Genomic DNA, 11,402 nt, shown 5'->3' with positions numbered 1-11,402 from the left:
GCTTTCTGAGTACTATGAAATGAAGAAGAAAAGCTACTGTTGGTGTTCCTGCTTCTTCTATTATCTTTTATAATGAAAGAATGATATCCTACTCAAATATACTTTAGTTCAATCACTGGTGAATCAGGAGTCCCTCCCATTCTCCCACCAAAGATTCTTGAACATCTGCAGAATCAGAGCTTTGATTTTTAAGCAAAATAATCTCTAGTCTCTGTGTTTGAAGGGAAGAAACCACAACTTTCAAGTCTGAACTGAGTGCAAACTGGTGCTATTCTCTGCTATGAGCTGAGAGAGTAAATCAATAGTAGTATGAAAGATGAACTCCCTCCCCATCTCACACCTTTCATCTCAGTAGGCTGAAGACGCTGAAGGGTGATTTTAGTGTCGATGTTGATATCAATTTATTTTTCTGACTAAGAGGAACATGGAAACAGGACTGAGCAATCCTTCTGGATCACTGAATTGACTCTCCTGCCATGACAGCACTGCAACATACAACTTTCCCCATTAACATATAGTACCAATTTTTTTAAATCTAGCTCTTGTTTTTGGTCCCTGCTATTCTCATTAAAGGCTTCAGTGCCCTGGGGTAGCAGATACTGTCTTCTAAAAACAAGGCCAAATGTATTCACTACCAGTTTGTACCCACCTGATCATGTGCCAGCATCACTTCAGTGTAAACAGCTCTTCTCCTTTCTTGATGTTAACCCCACAATGTATTTTACAGCAAGCACATCCCTCTCAGCTTTCATTTGCCAGACTAACCCAGTGAAGCTCTGAGAGTCCCCTCAAAGCTGGCCCCTAATCCCCTCATCCTACTAGAATTGTACAGGCTATTTCCTAGACTCACCAGCATGTTGCGTAAGTGGCAATATTATTTCCCTTGTTTTTTTGGGAAAAGCCTCCTGACAGCCTTTCTTTTCCTAATTCTGGAAGGTCTGAGAAAAAGAAACTGATGAGAATTATGCAGAGTGAGGAGGCTGTTTAAAATACGCCTATAGGCACCCGGCTGATGGAGTGGCAACCCTTTCAACTGCTCAGACAGAACTGGTAAGGCTGAGGACCCCAGGTGTATCAGCCCACACACAGTCTGGAAAGAAAACGGGAAACAAGGTGCATTACTTATTATTTCTTAAGCTTTTTAATGTCATTTTTTTAAAGACTAAATGTTCTTCTCTTGTCGTATTCCTTCTCCCTGCCCTGCTGCTTGACACTCTCTGCTTCACAACCAAAACCAGAAAGGAAAACAAGGAACCAGGCAGGGCAACGAGGAAGCTGAGGCATGAAGGGACCTGGCAAGCCTGGCATGAGGGAGAGGGAACTGGCAGAGAGAGATCCATCCTGAGGACACTCCTTGTCCCCGTGGGGTCACCACAGGGTGCTCCTGTAAGCCCAGTGCTATATAGCACCTATCCAAATGATTGCTTTATGCCATCAATATTAGTTTCCCTGATGTCCCCCCAGGATGAGAACTTTCAGAAAAGATACATTACAATAAAATGCAAATAGTATACTGTCTCTGAAAATGCCCATAGCTGAATGGGCAGCATAATGGTATTAATTCAAGCTTCTAAACAGCACCAGTGCTATTGTTATTGATCCGACACCCATCATTGATATTAGTGGGTTGTATATTCAGTTTAGTTACTCCCTTCTAAAATGCACCCTTGAAATTTTCCTCTGCTAATAGAACACAGCAGTGAGTCCCTTTCCAGAAGAGGTAATTGAAATGTGTCCAGAGACAGAGAAATGGAAATCAGCAGAGGCGGAAACAGAACAGTCATGGAAGAGTGTCCATAATAAGAGTGGAGTGAAAAAGCAAAGGAGAAAAAGGAACTAGTATGGGCCATTCTGTAGTCTGGGTATACTCATATACAACGGTCTTATCTCTTGCTGGGGGCCTTTCAGTTACACAAATGTAGGATAATAATTTGCTTTTTCTAACAGCTTGGCCAAGGAGAAGAGTGCTGGCCCTCTCAGTAAGGTGAAGTTCCAGTACAAGAAGAAAGAATCAAGCACCTTTGTGCCTTGATTCATGAAGATCTGACCACTATCTTTTTGTCAGGCTGCGGCAACATGAAGGTCAGGATCTTTCTCATGCACTGCGCTGCTTGGAGCAGAAAGCCACCACCAGAGAGAGCTATTCCAGATCTTTTGGTCAGAGAACACAAAGCTCGGATTCGAGTACTGAAGTGAGTACTCAAGACTTGTGATCCATGCAGACCTGCTTCAGGAGTGAATAGTTTAAATATAACTGACGTGTAAGGTACGCCATTCACTTGGGGTGAGCTCATGGAGATGCAATTCAAACTCCATTATGGCCAAGTCCATAAAGACACCTTAGTCTGATTTTAAAAGCAATTTTATAAATCTTCTATCCTTATGTGTGAATTCTAGATTAGGCGTAAAACACAAGTTGAGTGGTTTTATCTCTGAAAGCAAGCACTCAAGACCTCTTTCCCAATGTTTCAGACTGGTCTAAGGGCAGACAGACATATCAAGCCTTCATCTTGGGGAAATGAATGCTGGAAGCCAAGATTAAGTAAAGAAACAGTCCCATTACGAAATCTTCCCCAGCCTTATGATGAAGCAAATTCACAAGCTTGCTTCCATAGGTTTTCCACAGTTATTTTCCTCCCCTGGAAGGGTATTTATGAAACTATAATTGCAAAGCTTATAGTCTTCCAGTGCCTGTTTTCCATAGCTATTGACCCTATTTCCATAAATGTTGACCTTGTCACCCTTGAGGACGACAAGGGAAACCAAGAGTTTGCTGTCCTCCCAGAATGTCTGATGGAAACAGAAATCTCTGAAATTTCCTGATCACCTGTAATCTTCAAGGATTCCATATAAACAGTAGCCCCTCTAACCAGAAATAAGATGGAAAAACACATGTTATCTGAATGTAGTTCCAGTGTCTTCAGAACTAATTGCTTGAAGTGTTTGAAAGAAATATGGAGTATAATAGCTATTGAGACATTTCCTCACTGCCCAGCACAGAAACAGGTGCTGCTTTTACTGGGCTTTGTGTGTTAATTCTGTGCGGTATTACTGATAATACTCAGAAACCTCTTGCTGTGTGGATAGAATTAATGCAAGATGGTACTGATGCAAATATAGCTTGCTTGCTCAAAGGGATCTGGAAAACTGTTTCACATGTTCACTAAGCTGTATCCTGTTAGGTACATCTCAAAATGTGTTCAGAAGTTGATGTTATTTCTGTGCCTAAAGAACATAAATTAGAATCCAGATTTCATAAAGACAGAAAAAGATGTATCTACGAGACTGGGAGACAGTGTAGGATAAAACACAGCATTGAGTTTCCCTGGTTTAACGTCACCACGGACCACTTGAGCCACTGCAGCTAACCATGTACATGTCCTTCACGTGTGGGAAATGTGAAGTAAAACACTGTGAAGAACCAGCTGGCAGGAGTGACCATGTGCTCTGTGACAGTGGCTCAGCTGTTGCTGAGTAGTGTCCAAGCAGAAGCCACAGTCTTCCCTGCAAGGTGGACACTTGCCATTTTTTCTGTTTTGAACTCAATGAAAATAAGCCGCTACCAGCACCCTCAAGCTCCACTTCTGGGAAAGAAAGGAACACCTGGTACTGTTCACTGAAGGGCTGCCCGCCTCTGCAGTGGTAGCTCAGTTGCATGCTTGCAACATGGATCTCCAAAGGTCTTTAAAGGTTGCTTTGGTCTCTAGTGGTGCTGAATACAGCATCTTGCTCTGGATTTAATGGGAGCCAGAAGAGCTCAGCACTCCTGGAAAACAGTCTACTTGAATCTATCGACATTAAAATTCAAGGGTCTTTTTCCTGCACTAATTGCTTCAGATGTTGAATCAGCATCTTAGTGTCAGGGATGGTAGACAACCTTTCGAAAGCAGTTCTTACCTCTCCCTGTGCTGAACCAGTCACCCTTTACATGAAGTGATTTGGGTTAAGAATAATCACAGTCAGGATACACTGATGCCACTGTTGCTATCTCGCAGATGTTACCTTTTCACTGGACAATACAATGAATCCTGTTCTCCAAAGACAGATGTGTAACTTGATAGCTGGATGCTCCTGTGGGTTTGGAAATCCCTTGGAGCACCAGCAACCCAGGCTGCTGAAGAGTGCTCAGGTTTCAGGGCTTCCTCCCTGACCTTTTGCACATTACTGAACATGGCTTGATGTTTGTATGAAAAAAATCATATTAAATAATAGTCTACATCCATTTCTTGTAAGAGGCATGGCCAAGTATCAAGGCAATCTACATATCAAACTCTGCATTAAAGTTTGTGAGGAGATCCTTTCCATGTTCTCATTTTAACCATACTCTTATCCTCATTTCCTGACCCTGCACCTCCTATGCTATCTCTCAACATAAACTGCACTGGCTCTGATTTCATTTGCACTCATTAAAGACAGAAACCATCTTGTTACATATCTGATAGTTCTGAATTAAGAACTACATTCCATCCTTCTCCTTGAAGGCATTTCTACTCAATGTATGTAAGTCTTGATGATGATTTTTCCACAAACAAATAGCTTTTACTTGTGTCAATCTATTTTGGCATTGGATACCATCTTTTAGCTTCTATAAGTGATGCACAAAGAAGGAAAATAGCGTTACAGTCCTTTATGTTCCTGTAGCCTTCATTGAAATGGATAGTGGGCAGACACAAATTACTGTCTGTCACACAGTGGCTCAAGCCCAGGAGTGCTAAGGTGTAGTGCTCTACTCCTTTATTAGGGTAGGAAGGCAGTGAAAAGATATCTCTCTTCCAAGCCCTCCCACAGGGAAAGCCAAATGTAACAATTCTGATGTATATTTACCATATAAAAACAATCACAGGAAAATAAACATGTATATTTTTCATCTTACATTGAAAGAAAAAGGATATAAATCCAAGCCAAGAAAAAATTCCAGTAGCCATTTAGTGGTAAAAATCCCTAGTAGTCATCATTCCACAATACATATATATATAGATAACTCCAGTTGAAAAATGCAGGTATTTGTCTCCCAACAAAAAACTCAGGCCCTTAATATACTACCAATTGCAGTTAGAATTGTGTATGGATTATTTTAATGTCTTATTGACATACTAATAAACTAAGTACCTTGTTTTATTAGTGTCATTTAAGTCTGTGTTAGAAGAAACATTATAGAATTTCACTCCTAATAACAATAATAATCTAGATTCTTGAAGGAAGGGCAAAACTATTTCCATGATACAGTGACATGACAAGACACAATCCTGAGAGCATATGAAGTTCTGAGTTAATCATAGCGCTCATAGCAGAGTAATTCAGGAGTTTTTAAACGCCACTTTGTTAAAAGTAGTAATTTACCCTTCATGTGATCTCTTTGTAATAACCAATCATATCTGCATTGTACAGATCACTTGTTCTGATGCATGCCTTTCCACAAATTTATCCATTGTACTTGAAACCCAGATACTACGCCTTTCCCTAAATGGCACCACTTCTGAAGTAGTTGCTAATAAATAAATAAATAAATAAATAAATAAATAAACATTATTGTCCATGAGTGAATACACTGTAATGTACAAAAAATGCTATTTCACTGAAGAGTATCCATTACACATAATGACAATGATTTGTTTTGCAATCTCTATTTTATGCTTTCTAGCTACACAAAAAGTACTCCTGTCCCATGATAATTAAAACCAAGATGACACAGACAAGGGTTTTTACTCTCCTTTCTGTAGCAGAAGTAAGCCTGAAAGGACAAACATTTGGTTCATCCTTTTACATGCCTGGAAAAATGACAGCTCAAATAATAGGGTAAGTGGTGAGCCATTCAGGTGTCACTAGCAAAGGGTGAGCAGATGCCACCAGATCCTGCCATTAGTATTCTCTGGAAAGGCAAGTAAACAGCAGTTCCTAAGAGCAGGAGTATTTGACTTCCCTTTCTTGGCCTGAGCCTGAGAGCCAGCAGCTCTGTCGGCGCAGACCTCCTCACCCCCCAGCAGCAGTTCCTTCAACACCAGTCCTGAGGGACAGGCCCCCTCGAAGGTCCTAGGCTTTTCAGTTGTTGCAGCTCAGGCTGATTCCTCACCCAGGCTGAGCAAAAAGTGCAAAAAAAGCCACTTAGGCTGGAGATGTGCCCTGCCCAAGGCTTTGAGTTAAAGAGCAGGGGCTTTGCAGAAACAAAGTCACAAAGACCCAACCCTGCATCAGGGCCCTCAGGGCACAAGGGAGCTGTGGGAAGCAGGGATTATGAGTGGCAGAAAAGATGAAGACATCTGGCTAAAGAACTGACTGAAAAATTAAGTTGGGGATCTGGGAGAAACAATGTATGAGTTGTTTGGTCCATGGTCCATGAGTTGTCTCTGGTGTCTTCAAAACCAAAGTATTTTCTAAACGAAAACATTACATAGAAGAATATCAAATTCATATAATCTGTATTTTCATCCTGCAAATGCACTCAGCCAAGATACTGACTATTCTGGCCTAAGAGGCGATAATATCCTCTTCCCTTATATGTGTGAAATTGTCGCATCAGGATTTTTTTTCAGATGAACTCCCTGAAAGCATTATAAAAAATCTGGAATTACCTCACCTGTGCTGAATCAACATCACAGCTCGGACAGAGGTGAAACCTTGGAAAAACCATGAATCAGATTCTTCCCTGCAATACTAACTGGTTATTTTTTCAAAGGAATTAGTAAAAGAAACCCAAGGACACAATGTATCTCCAATGGGAAGAAATTTTTCTTACCAGTAACAAAAGAAGTGAGAAAGCAAAGAAGGTTGGGGAGAAGGAAGAAATTACCTGAAACCTTCCCCTGGGCAGAATTTCATCTGAATGAATTATTTCAACAGAGCCTGGCACTAAGTCTTCTGTATTAGAGACAGTGACACTGATTAAACTGGTGTAACCATACTTATTTTGGATTAAGGGTACTTTTAGTTCATCTTAGTTTTGATTAGTTCCTAACTGATTCAAGCTAACTGATAGAACTCCAGTTTAATTTGGAATAAAAGTTGTTTAGACGGGTTTTAACTAAAACTGCTTAGATGCAGTCTGTAGTTAGACCTGTGTGACCTGGAGAACTCACATCAAAATAAAGGTGTTCATATACACCCTTGCACCAAAAATATCCAAAGGTTTGAATTTCAGCCTATCTAATATTTTTCCTTCTCGTTATCACCCAGACAAACCTGTGGCTGTGTACTCAGTTACTCTCAGTGGTTCGGCACTACATTCATCTGATAACGTTGCAAGTCAAGGCAAGAGTCTTCCTGAAGTGATGCAGGGAAGTTTTCTAAAGGTCAGTAAATAGATCAGTTAAAAATCAGACCAGGAAACAGCAGAAATAAAGCAAGAAAAGAGAATGGAGCAAGATCAAAGTGTGTGACTAAAAGGTTACCAGTTCTGGGGATGAAGTGTTGCCCTGTTTGGAGAACACTAAGCTCTCCTGCTTTCTCTGAAAGACAGGGTTTAAATCCTAGAAAGTGAAATGCTGTCCCCTTACTTATGGTAAGAGGACATTTTTTTAAATTCTCAAGAACATTCTTCTTAAAAATGGAAATACTGGAGGCACTTTAACGCAAAGAATTGTCTTAGTTATTCAGTAATATTGCTTTCTTATATTGATAATGAAATGTTTATCATTAGATAAACATGGTATCTGTGGCATTCATGGCATTTCCTAGAGAACTACACAAGTGCTGTTAAATAACTGGTCCTCACAACACCTGATGAGGTAAGTAAATATAATTCTATTTCTACAGGGCTAGATGTTACCCCATTCTCTGGACGATTTCTCCCAGAGAAACAAAGTGATTTCACTGTCAGCTCCAATGCCCCTGGAAGCCAACAGAACTTAGACAGGTGCCTGGACTTAAAAGCATTAGGAAGATGAAAAAAAAAGTAATTTAAAACTTGGGAACTGAAATTCTCAGCTGTCAATCTTGACCTGAATTTCCAAGACTATTCAAACCACAAATGTAAAGGCTTGTCACTGGATGTTAAACAGTATAGGAATGATTAATCTGAGCCACTGACATGGGGTTGTAGGCCATCAACGTTGTGTTTGTGGAGTTTCAGTTCTTTTCTGGTAAGAATGGCTCCCAGGCCCAGAGAGAAAAAGGGGGCAGGAAGCACTGTCTACTGTTATTAAAATGGTCGGCTGACCTCATGCCTTTAAGGAGGCTCAGACGAATAAATAGTCAAACATTAACCTTTTTAGCTGAGAGAGGAAAGAAAAACATCCACTCACAATGAAAAGCAGTAATGTGGTGAGCCATCCTCTGCAGCTCTGAGCGGAGCTGCCCAGCTGTTTGGTACCCCTCTGCTGCCAGATGTAACTGCAGCATGCACCATGGGGTGCATTTACCCACATGTCAGGGATACTGAGGGCTGTTTTCTTACTTGAAGGGTACACTTTGATTCATTCGTTTGCTGCATAAGTGAGGTGAAGACTAAACCAATGACTTAAGCATTTTCAGAGAGCACACAGAAACCAAAACAACTGCTGGTTAATCTTGTTCCAGCACTGAATTCAACTTCCGCATAATTATTAAACAGCAACAACAAGAAAGATACATAAGTTTCTCTTCAGTGCTGCCCTAAATCACACACCTTAAATAAAAACTGGGGATGTGGCTTCATGCTGGAGTCTTTGCCTGCAAAACCATGGTAGTGTTTTACCCTGGGTTTTGAACTCCTAAACCAAGTAAGGAAATGGCGTCCAAAGAAGAAAACTTCTGGGCTATGTAAACAGCAAACACTTGCCACTGTAGCCCTGGCAGGATATTTTATGCAAAGGGTCAGTGAGAGTAGTTTTTCCAGGGTAAAGTTTTACAAGACAGTAGCAAGCCAGCTTTTTCAGGAAAAGTATTTCTACAGAGAAGCTTTACTATAGTTCCCTGCAAATTTTCTCCTGGACTCAGCAAGCCCTAGAGGATTTCAGTCCATAGAGAAGCTGATGCTGCATGCCTGAACACAGAGAAGTCATTGCTAGAAGTCATCCTTCCGAGATTCATGGTAACATTGGAAGGAAGAAATGGCTCCTATCGAGACAAAAATAAGAATGGGAGTTTCAGAACACGATCAAATGAGAAGATTTTCTCAAAAACCCTGTCAGCTTCCCTATGAAAAGAGCTCTGAGGTGAAGAGCCTGGACAGAATGGGGCAAGAGTCTTGGGACAACTAGGAGTATCATGAGTGTAGACTTCCCAGAGGGCATCCCCGAGTCTGAACTGCATTTGCTAAAGGTTGACCAAAACGTGTGCCTGTGTTTTGAAACTTATATCTAGATCCTGTTGAGCCAGCACTAAGGTGCACAGACTAAAAGGTGTTAAAGAGCTAATAGTGAATCTAAGTATTATTTATTTCTATTTAGCCAAGTTATATTCTTACATAGAATCATAGAATAGTTAGGGTTGGAAAGGACCTTAGGATCATCTAGTTCCAATCCCCCTGCCATGGGCAGGGACACCTCACACTAAACCATCTCACCCAAGGCTTTGTCCAACCTGGCCTTGAACACCGCCAGGGATGGAGCATTCACAACTTCCCTGGGCATGGACTGTGAAGATGAAAGTGATGATGACAGCAGTATTTTCTCAAAAGTCAAGTTACTGTCTCAGAAAAGAAAGGGCTTTCTAGCTTCCAGAAAGGGAGAAGAAATTACTTTATGCAGCTTAATAGCGAGATGGGTAATTGTCATACCTTTACTGCCATTTGTGCAAAACTGCTAATGGTAGATGTCAGCCGTAAGATAGCATACAATTGGAGCAGATTGTGAAGATAATTATAACACAGCTCCTCAGAACAAAATCCAAGGTTTTTTTTTTTTTTGGTTGCTAAGTAAGAAGAAAATGAAAATGTAAAGATGGTGCCATAGACACTGTGAAAGTATTTCAGAATTTTCCCACTATTGTTCAAATGGATCATTTCGATGTGGCAGCAAGGAACTATTTTTTGCTTCCAAGAGTCACTGATAATTCAAACTGTACACCTTGGTGGTACAGATGTTCTAAGTCTTACCAGTAATTAACTAACTCCCATGTCAGCTGGGAAAACAATTAAGGGAAGAGTGTGTTTTTTCTGTAACAACCGATACTTGAAGTCACAGAGTTATTAAAGTGTCTTGGTATAAATATCTGTTACTCTGCAGTAACAAAGAGTAATCTTTAATCTTGATTATCTCCAAGAAAGCATGAAACTCTTCTGGGCTATCTCAAACCACCAAAAACACTCTAAAGAGTTTTAAAACATCATTGTTGCAGATGGTAACATTAGTCCTAACTTTGGGTGAGAAAAATTAAGCTGAAATGGATTTAACCTGTCTCAGATACTGCAAACTGAGCAAAATATTCTTTGGTTATAATATCTTTTGTAAAGGATATTTCATGTTTGCTGTGAATCCATGAAAATATTGAGGCATGCCTGATAAGGAGTTTATCCATGTTGTAGCAGAAAGAATCTTAAGATGTTTTCCATGTATTAGAAGTTATTTTTGTACATTAATTTAGCATTGATCTGCTGCTGTTTTAATGTTCTTTAGGAAAGGTAAAGATGGGCATCATAGAGATGTGTATTAAGTGTCAGAGTATTACTTACATTGCTTTTACAATGTGCCAACAGCTTTGTATGACACCTTCTTAAACAGGATCAATAATCTGATTTTTTTGTTGCTAAAAATACATATAGTGCATTAACAGGCAGGCAAGCTATGGAAAATTAGTAGTTCCTTTTCCATATATTATGTTTTATTAAAAATAACCAACAATCCAACACTATTGAAAAGCAGAAAAAATGGAAAAAAATTCACTCCAGGAAATCTGCTCTCAAAGACTCAATTTCACATTTTAATTTCAGTAGATTGAAAGATTCGCTAAATCTAGTTTAAGGAGTTAAGAAAACCCACTGAGTTTTCAGAGAACTGTAAACATCCCTGAGGCTTCAACCTTGATGAAAGGGCAGACAACTATTATTCCTGTAAGATTCATGGTGCAGTGAGAGACCAGCTCTGTGTGTGCATGTGCTGGGATCTTGTGGCAGAATGTTGGGACATTTCCTATCTTCAGATGCCAGTTCCCTCAATTTCTCTGAACTTGGTAAATGTGTTATCAATTCCTACCTCAAATGCAGCAGTGGAGAGGATGTTTTTGGTGTGTAAATGGGCTTTGCCAGACTGCAGGAGCCTAATAAACACTTCTTATGTGAGACTAACTTTCAAACCAAAGTTAATTTAAGCTGTGCCAGGAGAGGCTTTTCGTTACATTTTTGCTTTTAATAAAAAGAAAGATGTATGAAAATTATTAAAAAGCACAAAATGCTATTGTAAAAAATACTTTAAAATTTATAGTAATAAAATTGTTCCCCTGAGAACAATGGAAATGAAAAGTGGAGAGAGAAATATCCAATATATTAAGGG

At 39.9% G+C, this 11,402-nt stretch overlaps 1 long non-coding RNA gene across 1 annotated transcript; it reads left to right on the top strand.

The window, feature by feature from the left end:
* Positions 1–366: 366 nt before the first annotated feature.
* On the top strand, positions 367–7,286 carry LOC133276809 (uncharacterized). Its single transcript, XR_009746007.1, has 3 exons — positions 367–1,050; positions 1,948–2,192; positions 7,171–7,286. It is a non-coding gene; the product is annotated as an uncharacterized LOC133276809 (long non-coding RNA).
* Positions 7,287–11,402: the final 4,116 nt, after the last annotated feature.

Source organism: Pezoporus flaviventris, unplaced genomic scaffold, assembly GCF_033815535.1.
Source record: "Pezoporus flaviventris isolate CSIRO_AGI_PZ_B2104156 unplaced genomic scaffold, CSIRO_AGI_Pfla_v1 ptg000047l, whole genome shotgun sequence".
NCBI classification, from domain to species: domain Eukaryota; kingdom Metazoa; phylum Chordata; class Aves; order Psittaciformes; family Psittacidae; genus Pezoporus; species Pezoporus flaviventris.
Note: the sequence above shows the minus strand (reverse complement) of the source record. Positions and strands in the feature narration are given on the sequence as shown.